The sequence below is a fragment of the Thunnus albacares genome, chromosome 15 (genome assembly GCF_914725855.1).
Source record: "Thunnus albacares chromosome 15, fThuAlb1.1, whole genome shotgun sequence".
In the NCBI taxonomy this organism is placed as follows: domain Eukaryota; kingdom Metazoa; phylum Chordata; class Actinopteri; order Scombriformes; family Scombridae; genus Thunnus; species Thunnus albacares.
Window position 1 is genome coordinate 4,767,320 of NC_058120.1, and position 22,779 is coordinate 4,790,098.

The 22,779-nt window shown below is 39.3% G+C and overlaps 1 protein-coding gene across 1 annotated transcript in view; it reads left to right on the forward strand.

The window, feature by feature from the left end:
• The first annotated feature begins 8,785 nt into the window (after window positions 1-8,785).
• Window positions 8,786-22,779, forward strand: part of myt1lb (myelin transcription factor 1-like, b) — a 143,745-nt gene continuing 129,751 nt past the window's right edge. The window contains exons 1-2 of the mRNA XM_044375586.1: window positions 8,786-9,268; window positions 10,806-10,940. The gene's annotated coding sequence lies outside the window, so the exon portion shown is untranslated. The remainder of the gene's footprint in view (window positions 9,269-10,805; window positions 10,941-22,779) is intronic.

Consider the following 22,779-nt stretch of genomic DNA (forward strand, 5'->3'; position numbering starts at 1 on the left):
GGAGCGCTCCCTCCCTCTGTATCACTCACTGACCTTCTCAAAATGGGTATAGCAAGAGAGAGAAAGCAGAGGGAGAGGCCATTTATCTAGCTATCCCTCCACCCTCTCCCTCACCACCACCACCACCACCACCACCACCACCCAAGTGGGGCAGTGAAGCTGAAGGTGAGAGTGGCACAGCCCTGCAGCCGACAGGCACAGCTTCAGGTTCAAACCTGTCGCTTTTTAAAACAGTCATTCTCTCATTCTATCCAACAAGCCACCCCGCGTACACCTGAATGTACACTTACACACATCCAATGGTGCAACCACATTAACACAATATCAGATTAATCCTCGCATAGAAGCACATTTAACACATGCACCCATCCATCACAGCCACCATGAGCTGATCCTCCTACTTGCAGCTAAAAGTGTGTGTGTGTATGTGTGTGTATGTGTGTGTGTGTACGCTGAGAGGGGGGCGGTGCACGGAGCAGACATGCCTGGCTGATCGCACTGCGCCAGGGCCTCCCAGACGAACTGTCATCACCAATTAGCACAAATACGAGGGGTCGGCAACCTATGGCACGCGTGCTCAAAGTGGCACGTGAGGCCATCAACACAGGCACGTGGAGCAATTCAATAAAAAATATTGGTAACACTCTCTGTGACGCCCATGTCTATAATGCATTATAAACATACTTATGATGTGTTCTAATCTGCTTATAGCACTATAAGTATAATTATAGTTATTAACACTCATAAATATTCACAATGCATCATAACAATAATCATAACACATTATAAAGCATTTTATAATGACTTATAAGGTCAAGTATTATAAGTATCATAATTGCTGGTCACTCACTAACATTTTTTGCAAGAATCAAGGTGTATTATAATTCTCATAGTTGTAATAATTATAATAATTTTATAATGCATTATAATCACTGTTATAATGCATTGTTATAATGTGATTATACGTTACTCTAAGTGGTCATTGGATGCTTTAAGTGAAGTAATGAAATTCCTGAGATAGAGGAAGATATAATAAAATGAAAAAATATCATGAAATATATGCAAGATATGTTGAATGGGGTCATAACAGAAATTGTCTGCTACAATTTGACACAACTTTTTAATGATGAACAACTGAATGATGGACATTTATATTTCACTAATGTAATGTTTTCCCAAAAAAACTCTAAAGACTCGATTGACTGAAATTATAGATAATACCTGAAACAATTTCTGCTTTACCTGTAGCTGTATATTTTACTTTTATGAAAACGTTTGATCAATTAAAGCAACTCCTTGTTAACATTTGGTAAGTCTCAACCTTTAAAGGGATATTTCACTTTAGTAGAACTCGTGAAAAATCAGCTGTCTTACCTCTATCTAACATCAACTACAAATAAGCTAGTGACCACTACTGTCCCTGTCATCCACTGTCAACACCACTATTCCTCCCAGGTGTCAGGCTCCTCATTCACTTCCATTCATTTTGAGGACCAAGTCTATATATATATCACTTATGAATTATAAACAAACAATACAGCAATCTTATTCTTTGTAATATAGTTTTCTGAGTCAAAGGTACTTGCTTCTTTTAGCTAATGCAACAGGTAACCATGGTAACCACACCCCAATACACAGCACACTCAAACCCACAACAAATTGACGGGATCTGCTTTTATTTATCAAAGGTCATAAATCTGTAAAGAAAATATCAAATGCCAAAACAAACACATACGTTTGACTCAGAATTGTCTGCTTTATTAAAATCTTCACAGCAATAGTTTGAGACCAGTTGCCGCTCGTTGTTGTTCTGAATTCAAAGACCGCTCCAACAGCTTTTTTTTGGGTCAATGGAGGGCAGGGCATCAAAAACCTCCTTAACAGAGAAGTGTCTAAGCGAAAACCTTTCCCTAAAATGGTATTGCTATTACAACTGAGCCCGTCTTCGACTGAGGCAAGTGTAGATAGATTTGGATTTTCAAACAGGTGACCAGAAGAACTGAAATTAAAAATATCACAGATTTGTCCTTTTTTTTTTTTTTTTTTTTAGACTTTTTTTGTCTGGAATCTCCAATGCAGAAAATTGGACAATGATCACTTAAGTCTAGTGCAAACACACCACTGGCTGTGAGTTTCTGTGGCTTGTTTGTTAGGATTATATCCATCAGGGTCGACTTTTCTGGGTTTCTGGTGTCTGGCTGAGCAGGTGAAGAAATGAGCTGAGGTAAATCTAATTCAATACAGTGATTTTTTTAGCCCCTAAGAGATAGAAGATAACCAGTCAAGGTTAAGGTCACCCATGAGCAAAACTTCTGAACCCTCATACTCTGATATAAGATTTACCAATTTGTCTAAAGCACTTTGATGAGCAGACAGGGGCGATAGGCACCGATTACTACCATATTATTATTAGGATTTAAAGATCAGCAATTCAAATTCTTTTGGCAGAGACACAGAGGTAACACAGACAGCAAAAGAGTTTCTCACAAAAATAACAACCTCCTCCCTCCTTGTGGTTCGGTCCATCTGATATGTACTGTAACTGTCAAGTGCAATGACATCATCCTTAATTTTATCAGTCAACCAGGTTTCTGTTAGTATTAAAACATCTGGATTGCTTTCACTTATTGGTAATAAAGTGTGTGTGTGTGTGTGTGTGTGTGTAGAGCGCAGATCTTTTGGCAGAATCTAGAAAGGGAAACAAGCAGCAGTAAATAAATAGATAAATGTTCATTATTAAATGGCACTCAGGTGTGTGATTTTTTTTTTTTTAAATTGTGAAGTGGCACAGGACATCCAAAAGGTTGCCGACCGCTAACAGCTGACATCCCATAATGTAAACTGTGGCAGAAAAGATTTTACCAGATCATATGGTTAGTGGTACAGAAATACCAACTGACAGTATTACCTGTGGTGGAAAGTAATGAAGTACACTTACTCGTACTGTGCTACTGCACAATTATTAAGTATTTGTACTTTATTTGATATTTCCATTTTATTCTGCCTCATATTTCTATCATAGTAGTTTCTTTCTGCACTACATTTCAGATGGAAACATTTTTACTCCAGAATACAATGTCAGCCTATCAAATAAATATGCATACAGTATATATAGTAATTAAAATTAGCTCCATCCCAGCCAGCTGCAACATTAAAATGATACTTACATGTTAATGATTCAGTAATGATCTCTTATATATGTAACACATTGCAATTGTGTACTTTTACTTCAATGTAATTAAGAATGCAGGCCTGTACTTGTAATAGAGTATTTTTCAAATGTTGTATTGCTACTTTTTAGCCACGCTAGCGAATCTCTCAACAGCTATCGGATGGATCGACATGAAATTTTGTACGGACATTACTTGTCCCCGCAGCATGAATCCTTGTTGCTTTGCAATGGGAGATTTGGACTGGCATGTTAAAAGTTGATATATTTCATTTAACTACGTGTTCATGAACGCATCATGAGTACCATGTGTATCCTGCATTCCTTCAGAGTGGAATCATGCACAGAAATTAACGCCATGTGTCTGCAAGATGTGAAGTAAGGTCAGCAGCAGCAACGATGGCAGCATGTTATGAAATGAACAGAACTTGCTGCCGCTGACGTATTTTCTGTGGTGGTTTCATTAGCAATATATTAACTCCCCTTGGGCGTCGCTGCCAACAAGTTCTTCAAATTACATGACAAAATTCGTAATGTGTCATTGCCCTCCAGAATGAAACATATAAGCAATTTCTAATCTGACACCCACTGGTAGGGTTTGGGTCAAAATATCTACTTTGGTACAGTTAGAGAAGTATTGTCATTGTTGTAAAAAAAAAAAAAAAAAAAGGAAAAAAAAGCAATGAAACAGGAAGTGAACAATGGTCTAACATGTCAAAGTCTGACGTTTTGTTGCCCTGACCTCCTCCCTTTGCTTCCCACAGACATAAGTCCTATGGCCACTAGAGGGTTTTGTCACTTGAACATAAAAATAGGTTGTTTTTCTTGGAAGGGCAGTTATGTTGGTGAAGGAAGGACAATCTGGTGTTGGATGGCAATAATTCAGCCCATATGTTCCCCCAAGCAGATATACATTTTAATGCAAGTAGATGTTGCTTGTCTACGTGTATCTACTGTTAAGACCAGTTACATCACAAGCCTTAGACAGCACTCTCCACCACCATCATCAAAATCCCAAATGAGGGAACATCTTTAGAAAGAATGGTGTTCATCCCTGCAGTAGAGTTCACACACACATGGAGAATGTAAGCCAAGAAAAACTGAATCTGTCGTGAAGGCTAATGCTGGAACGACACCTTACTAACACATATTATGTTGATTTTCCCTTTAATTTGTCATCTGTATCTATCTCATTTCATTTCATCAAGCCATAAATAGAACTTTACCATCATCAGTGTAACTTCTTCTGTGTTGTTGACATCCAGAGGTGTTACTGAAAAAGGTGAAAGTGAAGCAAATAGGCGTAACTCATCATCCCCACCTGCCATCAGCTGCAGCACTCTCTGCACCAGAGCTATCAAACTGTGCAGCTTGCTTAATTAGCAAACAGTTAACTGTTACAATCCGCCTTGAGTGTACCTCGCCAGAAGCTCACATCTTTCCCATTTTAATGCTTGGACGTTGCCCAAACTTGCTGACGTGGAAAATGATAACAATACTGGCAGACTTGGATGTGAAATCCTCACGTGGTGCACTGATGACTGTGTGGTAAGGGGGGATCTTGTGTTGTTAATGTGTGGCAGCAGCGCAGTGTGTGTGTGTGTGTGTGTGAGGGGGCTTGAGGCCATCGGTGCTGGATAAGACTCCATCAGCACCACAATGTATAAATAGCTTTGCCCTGGTTTGGTTGCTGGCACCCTCCAAAAACCGCCCAACCACCAACCCATTCACCCACACCCACACACACACGCACACACACACACACACACACACACGCACACACACACACAGCGTAACCCTGATAAGTTGCCACAGTGCAGCCTTTCTGTGTGGTTTGGCTGCCCTTCAAGAAGTGTGTGTGTGTGCGTATTTGGGAAGGGGTGTTTGTCGAGCTGTCTCTATCTGACCCCCGTGTGTGTGTGTGTGTGTGTGTGTGTGTGTGTGTGTCAGTGAGGGTCCATGTGTACACTTTAATACCCTGTTTGGCTCACTCTGCAAACAGATGGAAAAAAATTTGGTTAACTGCTGTAAATTACGAGTATGCGTATGTTTACACCTGTATTTCTGCAGCAATGGGCTCGTAAACACGCGAATAACACACACACATACTGGTGCGCCTCCACAAAACACACACACACACACGCATGTGTGCAAATTCCAATAAAGAAAAGCACATCTCCCCAAATTTCAGAGGTAGAAATGTTCAAATTTTATTTCTTCGTCATCCAAACTTTTTCACCTGGTTTTGGAAGGGGATGTGAAATTCTCCAAAATCTCCTCTAATCCCTGACAGGTTTTCTGTTTTCGTCTGCATCTCATGCATATTGTCCTAATCTTAAAGCCTCTCACTGGATGGCCAGAGTCTCTGTTTCACGTGTTGAAGGGCCAGAAAACCACCGAGCGCTTGATAGGATGAAGGTTTGAGAGAGTTGGAGAGGAAATAAAATGTTATGAGATATCACTTCAGTGTCCTGAGAGACGGGAACTGTGCAGCTGTGAAGGGCGCAAACTAAACCAAGTCATAATCCTGACCTAACAGATGTGTTTTTGACTGCAGTCGAATGTGAGGGGGAGATGATGGAAGATTGGGTGATTGGGTAAATTTAGCTTTTGCTGCACACAGATAATAATGACAGACTTTTCAAAACCCAACTTAAAAAGTTCTTCACATAAGGCAGCAAATTAAAATCAACAGTTATAAATCAAATGAAATAGAGAATAAAATGTATAAAAACTATCCCTATTATGCTTCATCTTGTTTTCTCATGAAGGGACCAGGAAAGAAAATCAATGTAAATTTCCAATGTCATAATAATATTTTTATTTATCTTCTTTTCTGATATTTACCCTTTTATATGAATTAATTTAAATCAGTTCGGTCATGTAAGTCATAGGTGTTCATGCAAGTTTTATTAGTGTGAATGTAGAGGTGGGTCCAAAACCACTTCTTATCCAGTGTAATACTGTAATACCCATATTGTGATGTCTAACAGTGTTTTCCTTTTGTTTGTTTATTTGTAGAGCTGCAACGATTAATCGATCAATCAATTAGTCAATAAGTCAATCGACAGAAAATTACTCTGCAACTATTTCAGTAATCAAATAACAGGTTTTTTTTTTTTTTTTTTTTTTTTTACTGTTTTTATTTTTAAAGCAGTAATGTCAAATACTTGCTTGTTGTATCTTCTCATATATAAGGATTTAAAGCTTTTCTGTGTCATACATGATAGTAAACTGAAAACAGCCATTTTTCACAATTTTATACACAAAACAATTACTGAAGAATTAATCGATAATGAAAATAATCATTAGTCGCTGCCCTATCTGTTTGTTTGTTTTAGTCTTTTTATTCTTATTCTTATTATTTAGCACTTTTTCATCTTTTAATAGCCTTACAGTAAAGATACACACAGTTCCTGGCCAGAATTAAACTGAGGACACTGCTGACAGACACAGTTTTAGTAGTTGTTTTTTTTTTTAACAAGCCCCTGTTCACTTCCCCTCAAAGAATAATCCCATGTTAGATGATGTTCCAATCCTCTGAAAACTCAAATGGATTATTGTGTATTTACAAGAACCAGACTCAGTTGATTTACAAAATGTATTTTTATCATTATTGAAAACACTGATGAACTCACCTAAACCACTAGGCTGCCAGGACACTCAGCATGTGTTTTAATACACTTTGCTGCAGATGCTTACCTGTTCCTTTGTACCAGTTAAGAAGATGTTGGAAAATATGATTATAGGTTGTTTGTATAATAGGATTTAGTTCTTGCTCTATCTTTATCCTCATGCAACCCTCCTCACCCACCATCCCCCTATTCATAAATGTATACTGTACTCATTACACACACACACACACACACACACACACACACACATGCACTTCCTGGTGTGCGCTCTCTAACCCAAGTGAGTAGAGTAAGTGCCAATTGTGTGTGTGTTTACATGCGTGTGTGTGACTGACTCGTCTGTCCCTGCAGCCGTCTGGCACCCCTGCCAATGACCTGACCACTGCTGTTGCCAAGATACTGACTCTCGAGTGTGTGTGTGTGTATGTATATATGTGTGTGTGTGGGTGCATGTGTGTGCGTGGATGCATACATTTTTTTCCACACTCACATACAACCTATTTCTGCTCTACGTTCTGTATGTTTGTATGAACTTCCACACACACGTTGTCAATCAAAACTACACACCTACGCAGTCAATAAAGTGCTTAAACACTGCTGATAGACGGTATCGTCGTGATTCCCAGTGTGTCCTGGTGTAGTGAGTCATAGATTGTGGGGGTGGAACAATTACATAGGGAGTCCAATGGTCATCACCCAGAAAAAAAGAAGAGAGATTTAAAAACAGTTTCTTGCAGTTCTTTTCTCTCTGCCATGGCTGTTTTGCTGCTTAGACTAAACTGGAAAATAAATAATTCACACAAGTCAAAAGAAATGCAAAATGCCACCTGACCTGTGGGGGAGCAGCTTACTGTTCAAGGAGACAATGATCTAAAACTCACTGCATGCATAATATCATATCATACTGAAAATATTACAGGAGTTTATCACATTATATTTTTATAGGTTATTATGGGAATTCATTTTAAACAAAAGAGACGTATTGGAAACAAAAAGGACTGAAAGGGGCACTCCACCAATTTTACAAGCCAAATTCATTGTACTAGTCATGGAGAGCAGTACTCTGTGAAAACATTTGTAGAATGTCACTTTCTAAATGAGAAAATAAGCCTGATGATGTCATCATGGGCCTGTATTACAAACTGGGGCATGGGGTTTCAAAGACATTTACCAGGCAGGGAGAACCAAATGAAAGATGTAACTGAGTTGCATTATGGGAAGTGTAGGATCCCATGTTCTTGGAGCTTGACTCATAGTTATCTCTGCCTCAATTTTGGCTATTCCTTTTTGAATTTATCCCCCAACAAAATGCTGCCTACTGGATTGAAGTCCAATGTGAATCCTCAGTAATGTAAGTAAAGTTGTAAAAAAAAATTTATGAAATGCCCTTTAAACCTCTGAATGGTTATTTCATACAGTTGTTAAAGAAGACACCTGCACTGAATACTGACTGTGTTTTTCCCATTTTTACATTGAATCAATTGTTCTCGTGGTAATCTCACTTATGAAAGACACAATAATTAGTTCAGGGCTACAAGATGTGAAAAAAGTAACCTTCAAGACAAATTATTTTACTGTATTTTACTGTTATTTTGTTTATATATATATATATTAAATGAAAACCCCAAATTGACATTTTACTCAATATGGAGTCCACTGTTCTATTCTAAATGTGTGTACACTTAAATTAGAGCTCTTGTCCGGCTTGCTAGACTAGCTCATTGTCAAAGCTCCTGCACACACTCGGTGCAAAGCTTTGACTGGTTAGATGTCCTCTCAGGACTGTGTGGCTCTGTACAGACTGATGAGTCAAAGTTATGATTATAAAGATTTTCAAGAAAGGATATGTACTAACTGTTTTTACACCATATCAGAGGTGTGATAAGTTACTGCTAATGCAAACTGAACATCCTTGTCAGGGACCAAGCAGTAAAACTCAAGAACACAAGGTGTATAAAGCAAAAATTAGTAATTTATTTACAACTTAATTTCAACTTGACCAATTATTTTTTTTAATATACAAAAATAGAAAAAAACTAGAAGAAAGTAATCTCAGGGCCCTTTAACTCAACTAAACAAACAGCAACCTAAAGTGAACTCAACATAACAAACCTGACAAATGACACATAAGGGGGGTTTATATACACACAGGCTAGCCTACACAGACACACAAGGGGGGCAGGAATAAACAATTAACTCTATAACACAAATTACCCTTAATCTCACCAAAGATTTAAATAAAGAAACAATTTACAACCCAAATAACTATCAAAAGCAAGAAAAATAAACTTTAAGTCCTAAAGTAACTGAAGTTAACTGGATCCCGAAAGGCAGACTCCCCTCTGGCATGCCCGGTTGGCCTCTTCCACTTCCTGCCTGCCACAGTATAAGAGGCCATCTTTACCAGTGCAGACTCTTTTGGCCAGAGGGAGGACTCACCGGATCCATGAAACAAAAGACAAAGGTAAATCAGAATTTAACACAAGCAAGAGATATTGAAGACAGAATGTTAACCAAAATGCGTGCACTCAAATTAGCAAACAAACTGTCAATAATAAAGTGTGTGCTGTATGAAAACAAAAGACTGTGTACTGTGATTATTTGAAATGTTTGTATGTTAAGTGTTACAAAAGAAAACTACTAACACTTGCTCACATGTGGTGTGGCCACCACAATCCTACTGCTTCACATGAAAAGTATGAAGCACCCATATGAGGTGGCTTTTCTAGTGAAGGAGACACAGGAAACATTATATTTATCACTGTAGTTAATGCTGACCTCAATCAGTCATTAAAAATGTGTCATTTTTGTGTCAGCGAATCTGTTTAAATTTTTGCAAGGGAGTAATTGAACAAGAAGGAGCACTTGTTACAATGAAGAGCATCTCCAGCTCTTTAGCAGGAGAACCAGCTCCTTTTACTGTGGAAAACTACTCGTGTCATGTGCAACATGAAATGAGATTGTGGTTGTAATTATTTTTTTGCGGTTGTTTGTTTGGCTGCGCAGTAAACAGACACATCAGCTGCTCTTCTGCTGTATATCTGTCAAAGTAGCTGCTCGAGGAGTGTTTGTTCCTGTATTAAACTGCACTTGCTGTTCCCACAGTAACCACGGATGTTGCTAAATCAACCAGGACTGAAGTCTTAAGGATTACAACTTGTTAACAACCTGGTAGAACAGAAAAACATACAACTTTGGTCCTGTTGGATATATAATTAGGTTTGGTGAAAACTTCTCAGGTTCAGCTAGAGAAGAAGTCGGATGAAATCTGGTATCCAAAACTGGGGAGCATATGGAACAACTGATGTTATACTAAATGATCTGTATGGCTGAGTCAGTCTGACTCACACTGTCTGCAGCCAGTCTGAACGAAACACGAACACTAACACACACTGCATTCGTCGTTAGAGCAGGCACTGTCAGCTGCTGGCTTATCATCAGACTTTGGTCACCACACAGTTCCATACAATCGCTAGTTTTCTTCACATTGCACTATTTAATTCCAACAGAAGAGACATATAAACAACACGACCAATGCAAATTTTCAAAATGTGCGACAGGATTTTGAGCCTTACTTCCTGCTCTCGTTAAGATCGGCCCGTGGAAGATAATTTAACAGATATATCACTGTCATGATACTGTATGGGTATCAATAGATACAGTACTGCACATATTTGTAAGGTAAACAAAGAAAACATGGATTCATAGAAAATACTGGAAGAGACTTGGCAAGCATGGTGTGAATTACAGCTACAGCAGCATCAATGTATCAATCATGATCATCATGTATCAGTGCATTAACGTGGACAGATTTGCTTCCTGTTAACAATAAAACATTCACTGTCCCCGCTGGTATGCTGCTGTGTTATGTGTTCAAACTATTTCAATCAGGAGATACTGAATGAAAGATGAATAATGAGAATATTATCATGTTGACTGGCTGCATTGTACACATTAGTGCGGAGACATACAACTGTTATTTATCTTTTTATCTTTATTAGGTGGAAATGTTCATCGATGATGTTGGTGTTCATCTGAAGGGCTGGATGGATTTGACCTGCTGCAGGACATCCTGAAGAGTTCATTGAGCTGGACTTGGAGCTGTATTCCACTTTAAGGGCTGACTCATGATGGAGGTCAGTGAACAATAGTGGCACAGAAATGACAACTGTGAAAGGAATATTTTTAAAATATGTCAGCAACAGGGGGATTGGTTGACAGCAAGCATGGTGAGCCCTGATTGGTTGAAGACCAAGAGACAGGTGACAGATTTAAGTGGTAGTGTGGGATACTGGATGCATAAAAATAAAGTAAGCATGCACAAGACAAGCTGTCCTCTGTACTTAACTTTTGCCAAACCTCATATGTACACACAAATACACACACATGCAAGCATAGGTGCCTGCTCACAGAGATATACTGTTAGCTTCAGGGTTCATAACTGAAACTAGAAAGACAAAAAAACCCAAACTATAAAAACTAAAAGAGATTTTTTGCAAAAGATCTTTTTTGAGATGTGTGCACATACACACCTCAGTAATAACTCCAAAAAACAACACAAGCACTCTTGACATGTGTCTTCAACCACACATAATGTATTTTGCTGCCCCAACTTTCATAAACATGACAAAATCATTTCTGAGAAAAGATGTGAGTATATTCATCCTGAGACAAAGTGCAAATGTCTAGACTGTCAAGATTGTTCCAACAGAAAGCTTCATAACAGCTCTTCTTCTTTGATATACAATACATAGAAGCAGAACCAGGATGAAGCTCCCCCCACCAGCTTTCAATTGTCTTGAGCAGGAATGATTCTAGTTTCCCTAAATAATTCATGAGACACTTTCACTAAATCCTCACTTTTTCCACCATAGGAACCTTCCAAGGAACACAGGAAACTTTTTAGGAACTCATTAACTTAATCAGAAAAATAACCAGAAAACACTCAGTAGATCATCACTACTTTGAAGACATCTATTCTTCTATTCAAACATCACAGTTACACAGCAGAAAATTAGAAAGAACAACATGATGACGATTTATTGTTGTGTGCAAAAGGCTGCACTTCACATGAAGCTGTAGTTTTTGTCTAATTTACTTCATCTTCACAGTACTTTGGAAATGTAAAAAGAATTGCACAAAAAGGACTTCATTTTGTAGTTTTGGCCATATTTCTTACTAGTAATACCATCTGTGATAATTTTTATTTACTTTTATAGAACCTGTCTGATCATGTGACTGGACATGGTTTTTGCAATGTTGCTGCATTCCCAGATCTCAGCAATTGACTTGATTATAACTATGCTAATGTACCTGATAGAAATGATGGTCAAAGCAAAGAAAATATGACTCACATTGTACTTAACTGGAATTATCCTTTTAAAATACCTATTTGTTGTGCCAACCCAGGAGCTTCTGCAAAAAGCAGGTTGAGTCATTTTCTCATTTATTTGATGTCTGTACTCATTCAAGTAACTTTTGAACTTAAATATCCTCATTAATCTGGTAGACTCATAAGGTCTTGGTTCCTATTACAGAGAGTATGGTCTCTATTTGAATGTAGAGTCTAATAACATGGAAGTTGATAACTTGATAAAATTGCTGTGTCTTTTGGGCAAACATCACATTCACAAAGCCAGATTTCTTCCAAACAAAAATTTGTTTTATGTTGAACTTCAGATATTTTATGATTCTGTCTGCATGGTATCTGAAAACAAAAAAAAGCTTTAAAGACATCTCATCTCTTGAGAAATATTGTGGACAATATTGTTAGATGATTTAAGATGGTTTGCAATATTTCTTATTAATTTTTAAAGTTATATTTGTTTATTTTTCTCTCTTAATTTCTGTATTATGTATCTTTTTACATCGTACAATTTTATGTCTGCTTGTGTTTTTATGATTATTTATATTTTTTTCTCCACTATACTCCCTGAACAATTACAGCATTTTTATTGTAATAAAAATGCTTCCAATTCCTAGAATTGGAAGTTGTAAATACTGAATTGAGAGTACACTTGGGAGTTTAAGGTGATGGTAAACACATTTCTATTATCAAATTTGAATATCTAATTGTTAAATGGGTGAAAATTAATTTCAACCATGTATTACCCATGACAGCGCCACCAGTTGTTGACTATACTCACATGATAGCTGAGGTCAAGAGCTCTTTATAACAGTTGATCCCATGTCTGCAGCTCCTTTTGTTGATGAATTATAAACCTTCAAACATGTGCCCAAGTCAAGGTTCAAAGGTCAGTATTCAAAGTTAGAGCCATGTAGAATCTTCATACTGACATATGTTACTCTCCAGGTTGAGTCCTTTCCAATGATGTCTTTGGTTTAGCTCTATGACAAATTTTTAATTTTCTCAATTCATGTACACACAAGCCATCCCAGGCCTAGTTTCAGAGAGCACTTTGAAGGCCCAACATATAAAATGAAGCTTTTTGTTTGTTTGATTGTTTCTCTTTTCTTTTTTTAGTGGGAATAATGAGCAAAATGAGTCACTTTTAGAGATTACAATACTGCTGACAAGCTAAACATACTTCCCAGCAGCGGGTCCTCCGGTCCGCTCACCAGACTGAAGCTGACCATTGACTGTAGGCTACTGATAAAATTAAAATAAAGAAATAAAAACAAAATCTTGTGATTAAATGTTGAGTAATGTAGCAGTTATAGTTGAAAAAATGACAAAAAAGAAAAGAAAGAAAAAACAATACAGCTTCTGTGCTCCCAAGTCCTGACTGACAGAAAAAAAACATGCAGGCACGAAAGACATTCCAATTGAAATACATTAGTTTGTCGTGCTGAGTGTCATGAAAAAGTGGAAAATTCGTGTCCATGTACATGATTCTATAGATTAAATTTTGTGACTGTTTCACGAACTGCCTTCAGACTAGCCTGACTGTGCATAAGGTTGAGAGTTACTTTCCCTGCAGCTTAAGCAGGAGCTGCTGTGTTTGGTAGGGAAGTAGGACTGTTATACTTTGTTGCACAATGATATGCATTGTGGACATGTGTAGTGCATAAAATCAACTACTGTGCTCTGTGCTGATGTGAGTTGTATGAGGAGTTTTGCGAAGGGGGGCATACTTGTTAGTTGTAAATCTAACATCTGTTTTGTCTTTTTGCTTTTATTTTCTCAGTGTCTGTGGCCTTTATATGCTTTGGTAAACAGATGTACTCATAAGTTATTCCGCTGGAGCAAGTTGGATTGAACTGAAGTGAATTGAGGAAGAGGATAGTTTTTGCATGTGGATATTGTAAAATTGACGCAAATAAGTCAGCACTGAGCTTCTGAGTCTTGTTGGAAGGTAAACAAGCAGTGAAGTGTAAATAACAAGCTTTCGTTTGGTGTGCCATTTACTACTAAGAAACCAGCTGCTGAATAATGCTAACTCTGACAATGATTTATGTTTTCACTGTGTGTGTGTGTGTGTGTGTGTTTGTATTTGACCATTTGTGTGTCCTCCTTTTTGTGCGAGCGTGTGAATGTGTTGCTGCGTGTGTCGGAGGAAATGAGGTGACCTGCTGCGTGTGAACGCGCTCTGACAGAATGCCTCGTCAGATGTCTGGGGAGAGCCGGCCAATCAGCTCTCCTGTCTGTCTGCTAGCCGAGCTACATGCATGCACACACATACACACACACACATGCGTGCACACACATACAAGGACGAAACATGCATGTATGAACGCACATGTTAAAGATGAAATACAACATACAAGGAAAGACACACATCAAGGCTGTGGGAAAATGCAACATGAAACACACTGACTGATTAATATGCAGCTCATACATGTTACCACACATACACACATACACATACACACACACACACACACATACACACACATACACAGCAGTGACTCAGACACTCTTCCCTGACAGAAGCTCATGCTCTCTCTCTCTCTGTGTGAAATATGGCTTCCACTGACAGGGACGGATGGCTGTACTGGTGTCATTAACTACTCTCCTGTGTGTGTGCACGTATGTGTGTGTGTGTGTGTGTGTGTGTGTGTGCATACCATCTGCAGCTATACTGAAATTAAGCCACTATAGGGACAACTCTGTGAGAACACATAGAAGGAGAGGAAACAGAAAGGAGGACAAGGGGAGGGAGTTACAGAGGGATCAACGGAAGGAAGGAAAAAAAAATTAGAACAGACGGTAGCAAAGATAATCAGGATGAGGGAAGGAAACTATGCAGATGGAGAGATAAAAGGGAAGGATGAAGGTGCAGGAGGAAGGAGGCAGGAAGTTTGGAAACGAGGAAATGAAGGAAGGAGAGTGTGAACAGGTGAAAGCAATGAGGAAGAGATTAAAAAAAGAGGAAAGAATGGATGAAAGAAGGGTTGGATGAAAATGTTACTTAAAAGATAACACAAAACAAAATGCAACATGCTTTAAAATACTAAATTCTCCTCCTCATAAACCTCACATACACATTCACACACCCAAAAGCAGCACCCATGTAGCAATAATAGATCAGGAGCTCCCCCTGAGCAACCCCAGCAGACCAGCTCTGCAGACATAACAGCAGCAGCCTATCAACACACACAGCAGCTTAACAGTGTGAAACATTTACATACAAAAACATAACGTGCTCCTGCCTCAGCCTCATCTACGTCTGATTCTGTTCACCTATCCGAAATACCTGTAGCCTGGAACAAGTGTTCCTGCGACACAACAGGCAACTTATTTGAATTTAAACCATTACTCACAGTATTACTCGTTTTAAAGCTAATTACATTTTACAATTTACTTACATTTTATGTTACATTACTTTTCATTGCCTCAACTGACAGGCTATGCCTCCAACAGACACGGCACACTGGCTTCAGTGGCAGCAGATTGTCTTCAACAGCCGAACAGAGTCTGAATGTGACGCGGATGGGTCTGACGGATATTACTGAAAAAAGTAATAACTTAACAAATTACCGCCCAACACCAATGGCCACGCAGCACACTCTTCATATTGTGAGTTAGTACTATTGAGCTACGTTCTCAGAATATCAAAGCCTGAATATCAATTTTAAGCTGATCAGACTGGTCATTCTTGTAATAAAAAGTTGTTTGGCAGGCAGCTGTGAAATCTCAGATGAGTGATCTTGAACACACCAGCAGGCAGAGTTTTCAAAATAGTCCCCATTCACAACTGCATTATGCCATTTTATTGACATAGTTTTGACAAAAATAAAATAAAATAAGCAACAAGAAATGCTTACTGATAAATGAAACCAAATTGGATTTTCACACTATGGTGAAAATGTCAATGAATACAAAACCTGCATGGCCCTTTAATTCTTGGTTAACAAGCTCGCAGTCCTTGAGTTTTATGGTAAATGGACTGCATTTATATAGCGCTTTTCTAGTCTGCTGACCACTCAGAGTGCTTTACAACACATGCCAACATTCAATCATTCACGCATTCACATTCACAGGGGCTGCCATGCTCATCAGGCTCATCAATTTTCTAATGCTCACTCACCCATTCATACACCAAACTCGCACACAATTTGGGGTTCTGTATCTTGCCCAAGGACAGTGGACAGCCCGCTCTACCTCCTGAGCCACAGCTGCCCCATATTTACCTCGCCAAACACACATTAAGTTGTTCCCTGTGGAGTACACAGAGCCCAGGATATATCACTCCAAAGTCGTATAACAAACATTTAATTTCCTTATTCTCCAAAGAGTATATCTACCAAAACAGCAGATACACATTATGTTCAATAAAGTCATTAACAGTCTCAGGTGAATCACAGTTTGTCGCGAGGGCCCCGTGCTGCATGCTGTGCTGTAGATCCTCTGATCTGTCCTCTAAGAAATCCCTGCCGCTGATTCTGTCCGACGTCACACAGAGACCTGATGTTTCTAACCTCCACTGCAGCTGCATAAAGAAACTTGCCCTTCACTTTCTTAAAACTCTGCGGCAGAAAACACAGCAGCGTCCCACCCTCCTCCTGCCAGCCTTCTGTCTCAGCTCACACTCCCAGTAAGGGGCAAACAGGAGGCTCCTCTATTCATGAATAGTTGAATACCTCTAGTGTAAGGGCGGGCAGTGGATCCAGGATCCACTGCATGCCACTGGTGGCCTTGTCTTTATGATGCCTGTGTTCATAATGTGACCTTTCAGGGTGTCTGAGCTGTCAGACTCCACTGAAATAAATGAAGGGTCCATACCTCTTGCTTTCATCCCCCTCTATTTATGCAGGTAAGGGCCTTCAGTACTGAGGTCTAGATGTCCAGGATCATTAGGAAAAGTAAAGCTGATAACCCTGATTTAAGCCACTGGCCCTCCTCAGAAGAGCCAGCTCTAGATCCCCTAAGCAGATGTCCGCACAGCATGGCATTCTTTGAGATACGTGGATTCTAAAAACCAACATCCTGTTCTTGAGGGCCGCCTGTCCCTGCCCTCCTTTCAGCAGCAACACTAGCTCCCCTAAATGACATTTATATCATATACATTTGGCAAGTTGCAAAAATGTTCATACAGCACCGAATGAATCGGTAAAATGTTTGAGCCCTATAAATAGCATCCAATCAGAGATCCCTCCCAGGGAAGTCATAGTCGGGGTCTTGACACTGGTGGCGGTGGGGTGGAGGATGGGGTGAAGCAGTGATGCGGTATAGACTGCAATGACAGCAGAGAGAGAGACAAAGCAGGTAAGGTAGTTTAAATTCTCTTTAGCTAAGATGATCATTGGATGATAGAAAAGCCTGCACACAAAGCCCAGTGAAATAAATTAATAAATAATTGGATAATAGTTGAAAGGTGGAGCTCAGTGTGATGACGAAATAGGCTGACAGCTGTCTTCCTGCTTGAACTTGTGCTAAAAGTTTTATTATTATTCAACTTTTTACCGTTATGTTTCGTCACTGACAGCACTTTGTTGAGGTTACGGAAAGAAGATCATGGTCTTGGTTTGATACAGAAAGAAGTCTGCAACATTTAACTGAAACCACAATCTCTCACTAACCTTAACCAAAATGCTTCTGTTGTCTAAATCTAAACAAACGCGGGAGTCAGGATGCAAAACCTCAGTCTCCAATCACAACATCCTATGTTTTGCATGCCTGCCTTCCACCCCAACCACCTCCCTTCGACTTCAGTGCGATATATAAATATAGTGCTTCATTAGTTTAAAAAAACGTTGCCTGTGAACATAATCCAGGCAGTGATTATGTTTGACATCACAGTGTAATTAGGAAAACAATTCAGTAGAATATATTTGTAATTTCTAGGAGACAGGGTTGCCTGCAGGGGCTGAGATTGAACCACAGTTATAGGATGGTACTTTAGAGCACAATGGCTTTAAAGGATAGTACTTGCAGTGCAAAGGTCAAAATAAGTGTTCTCTTCTTGAAATTCTTCCAGACAAGAGTGTAGGTTTGGTTTTATTATTGGTAAGGACATTTTTTCATCAGTCAACCAATATGCACATTTGTGTGTGCACTTTAAAGGACCAGTGTGTAGGATTTAGTGGCATCTAGCGGTGAGGTTGCAGAGTGCAACCAACTTAATACCCCTCCCCCTCTCCTTTCAAACATGTAGGAGAACCTATGATGGCTGCGAAAAAATGTTGAAGGCCCTCTCTAGAGCCAATGTTTGGTTTGTCTGTTCTGGGCTACTGTAGAAATATGGCAATGCAACATGGCCTCCGTGGAAGAGGACCCGCTCCCTTATTTTCAGGTGATTTTACACTAATTAAAACATACTTATGAATGTTATATTCCATTTCTGCCAAGTCCATTCCGATAGATGCCACTAAATTCTGCACACTGCACCTTTAAATGCACACACACACACACACACACACATATATATATATATATATATACACACACACACAAACATACACAGAGCTTGATTCTGCTAAACGGATGCTATATGCAATACGTATTTCGACTCATAACTTACCTAAAATATTTTTTTAGATTTACAGATTCACATTCTATTTTTTTTTAATAAATTCTAATACCTAAGTTAATTTTGAGTTTCTACTCTATGCTGCTCTGTTTTAACAAACACTGCATTATAATTTTTATGGAAAGTTAACTACATGCACACATACATGGGTTGAAGTAAAAATGTAGCCTCTCCAGCAACTACGGTATTATGCCTTTCCCCCAACTCAGCCATAACAATGCCTTATGCAGGCCCAGTTAACATTAGCAGAGGAAGTCTACATACGCAGGGACAGTGATGGCTGTAATTATCCCCAGCTCTGCCACCCCACTCTCTGCAATTTTCTGTTCAGAAGAGTAAGTAGGTGCCTGATAGCTTCAGTGTATATCTACCTTGATAGCTGCCCAGCAGGCATCCTTGCCAAAAGTTGCACCCCACCTGCAAAGGCCTGCTCAGACCCCCCGCGAGAGCAACAGAGATAGAGCGGAAGAGATGTCGGAGGTCTGCAGGAGATGAGGATGGAGGGAGGAGCAAGGGAGGAAACACAAGTGAGGAGGAGAGAGGCTATGATTGCCAGCCAGCATGTAGCCGGTAATTACAATGTTGTGTTCTCCCCCTCTCTCACTCTCTCCATCTTTCTCTCACTTTCCCAGCCATTCACACCTTCCTGTCTTACATGCCTGTGAGCTCAAGGTTAATGGGAAGTTGGGGGCGATTGGCTAAATAAAGACACACATATACATGACACATGCAGATACCAGACTCTTTTGTGTGCTAGAAAAGTGCAACATTTGTCACAGTCACAAGGCCGGTTTCACAAAGATAGACTTTGACTATGGTTTACATCTAACTAATGGTCAGACTTCAGTTAGACATCTAAACTCATCACTTGCACAAAGCTAGTAGGACTCATTTGCCATCTGGGTAAATTAATTAATTTAAATTAATTATTTATCTGACCAAGAAACTGCATCAAACTGCTCAGCATGGTTGACCCCAGCAGACAATTTAGCAAAGAGTGTAGCAATATAACGACATAAAATCTGAGCACAGTGCAGACCTGTAGCAGAGCTGAGATTCTGTGGCTTCGCTTCTACTAATATGTCAGTCAGGCTCAGTTTCCTCAGGTAAATGAAAGCGAATGACAATGTCCTCACTGCTATGTATTCCCAACAGGTTACTGCAGTCTCTTAAAACTCTGCTTTATCCACAACTTTATTAGCAAACCACAAATTATGAGCCATGTTTTGGCCATTTTTGTCATTTGGTGCCACTGGTTAGGAGGTGTCACTGATGATGGAGATGATACTGTATGTTACAAAGATCACAAGAAAGCCAGAGTGTTACAAAGACATTTAGTGGGGTTTTTTTTAGTTAGTTTAAATCATTTATTAGGTGAGGCACTGCAAGTTTATTTCATACACAATTTAAAATGCTTTACAGAATGCATTTAAAAACCTTTTTCAAGAAGTATAAAAACATTAAAATTCAAATGACATGACTAGACACCCTTTTAAATAAAATGAAAAGGTTAAGAACAGAGACATAAATACAGGATAGATAAAGATGTAGGAGTACTTAAAGTTCAGTGAAAGACAGGTGGTCAAAGTCAGAGAAAGTTTCATATCCTCTGAAAGTTTGTTCCAGCTCTGCAGCACGCAGTAAGTAAACGCTGCCTCTCCATGTTTAGTTTGCACTCTGGGAACAGTTAACAGCCCTCTGATGACCAGGAGGATTCATATGGTAAAAGACAGTCACAGATGTATTTTGGTCCTAAGTCACTGAGAGATTTATAGACAAGCAGGAGCACTTTAAAATCCCTTCTCTGACATACTGGAAGCCAGCTCTGAGACCCGGAGAACTGCTGTTATGTGTTCAGTTTTCTTGGTCTGTGAAATTCAGTCCTTACATAATCCTAGTATTACTCTGTTACTCCGATAACTTGTTTGTTGTTTTACCGGTAGTTTGATGGAGGGTTGGTCAGTTGGTCAGTCAACCCAGTCTCTTCAATCTACGTACAAATAACATGACTTTACACTTTCAAGTTGCATGCTGTTCATACGCCAAAGTCCAATTATGTGTGCAGGTGATACACCAATCCTTCCCATTAACTTCTATCACAATGTGATCTCAAAGACCATGGTTTGGGTTAAAATTGTTAGGTTAGGCACAAAACCCACTTGGTTAGGGTTAGGGAAAGATCATGGTTTGGGTTAAAACAGTAAAATGTGGTAAAAAATGTCCCGTTTAACGGCATTAAAATGCCCGACATGACGGTTAAAATGTCCGGTAAAAATGTCCCAACGTCCCAGTTAAAGATGAACACTTGAACAGTGCTCTCCTGCTGCTTGTGCAACTTTTTGCCACCAAGCTATAGCCATCAACCCAACCCACCTACTCCTAATGAGGCAAAATCACCTTATAAAACTAAGAAAGCTTAGCACTCTGGGCTTGAGTACCACACTCTGAAGCTGGATATTGGACTTCCTCACAAACAGACTCAAGACAGTTCAGATTGGTGGTCCCCCCAGGGTCGTGTGCTCAGCCCCCTCCTATTCACACTGTACACCCATGACTGCAAACCCCGACATGGAGAGAACTCTGTTGTGAAGTTTGCGGACAACACCACCATCATCGGCCGGATTTCAAACAACGATGAGAGTTCATATCGGGAGGAAATCAACAATTTTGCAGAATGGTGCACAGAAAACAACCTACTGCTCAATGTCAACAAAACCAAGGAGCTGATTGTTGATTTTAGAAAAAAGGAGGCAAAGACACACACCCCTGTCTACATCAATGGAGCTGAGGTGGAGCAGCTGAATAGTTTTAAGTTCCTGGGAATCAGCATCACAGAGAACCTGTCACTGGCATCACACATCTCCACCCTAGTAGAAAAAAAGCTCAGAAACAACTGTATTTCTTGAGGAAACTTAAGAAGGCAAAATTCCCGTACCAAGTTCTTGTTTTAACTTTTACAAGGAGCCATAGAAAGCATCCTGACTGGAAACTAGGGGTGGGCCCGAATACAAATATGTTATTCGGCAAAGCACAAATAGTGTTTTTGTTTTTTTTTTTAAGAATATTGATTTCATACAAATATTTTTAAAATGATTTGTTTTCAGGAATTTAAAAAAACAAAAAAAAACATGTCTAATACCAGCACACAGGTTGGTGACATTGCGATCTCAGTCTCTGTCCTCTGCTCCGCTATTACGCTCCACTATCGCTATTGGAGTCACATCCAAAGCAATAATCGCCTTTGTAGTTCTTCCCTACATGTTACACACTGTGCTGTCTCTGTGTTATGGGTGTATAAATACCTACAGGTCTATCTTTATGGCAGCAATGTGCAAGGTTTTAGCTCAGTAGTCATCACAGTTGTCTATGATCTTGGAGACTCCAGTTTGAGACTCGGTATGGGAACCTCCTTCATAAGCTTGTTTATTCATGAACACTTATTGTAACACTTTAATTTTCTAAAATTAAAAGCGTAATAAAAACAAACCCAGGTTTTTTAAGCCTATTTCCACTTTTATGTGAATACAAATACAAATACAAATACTGGGCTCTCCGCACATCCCTACTGGAAACATCACAAATTGGCATGAGATGTGCACAGCCCAAGACAGGACGGCTCTGCAGCGGGTGATTAAAACTGCCCAGAGCATCATTGGTACCCATTTACCGAACATCAGTGATATTGGTGAGGTGAAGAGCCCGCACAGAGCCCAAAGGATACTAAAAGACAATACCCACCCCAGCCACAGCCTGTTCACCCTGCTGCCATCTGGCAAAAGATACAGAGGTATCCGCTGTCGTACCACCAGACTACAGAGCAGCTTCTTTCCTCAGGCTGTGAGACTCCTCAATTCATCCTCCACATTCCAATGTAAAAAATAATTTTATTTTTATGACTTATTATTTATTAATCCATTAATATAATTTCTGTTTTGTGAGTAGCATAAAGGGATTACAAACTACATTTTGTTATACAACCCTGTGTTGTAAAATGATAATACAAATGATTCTTGAATCTTGAATTATATTGACATCATATGAA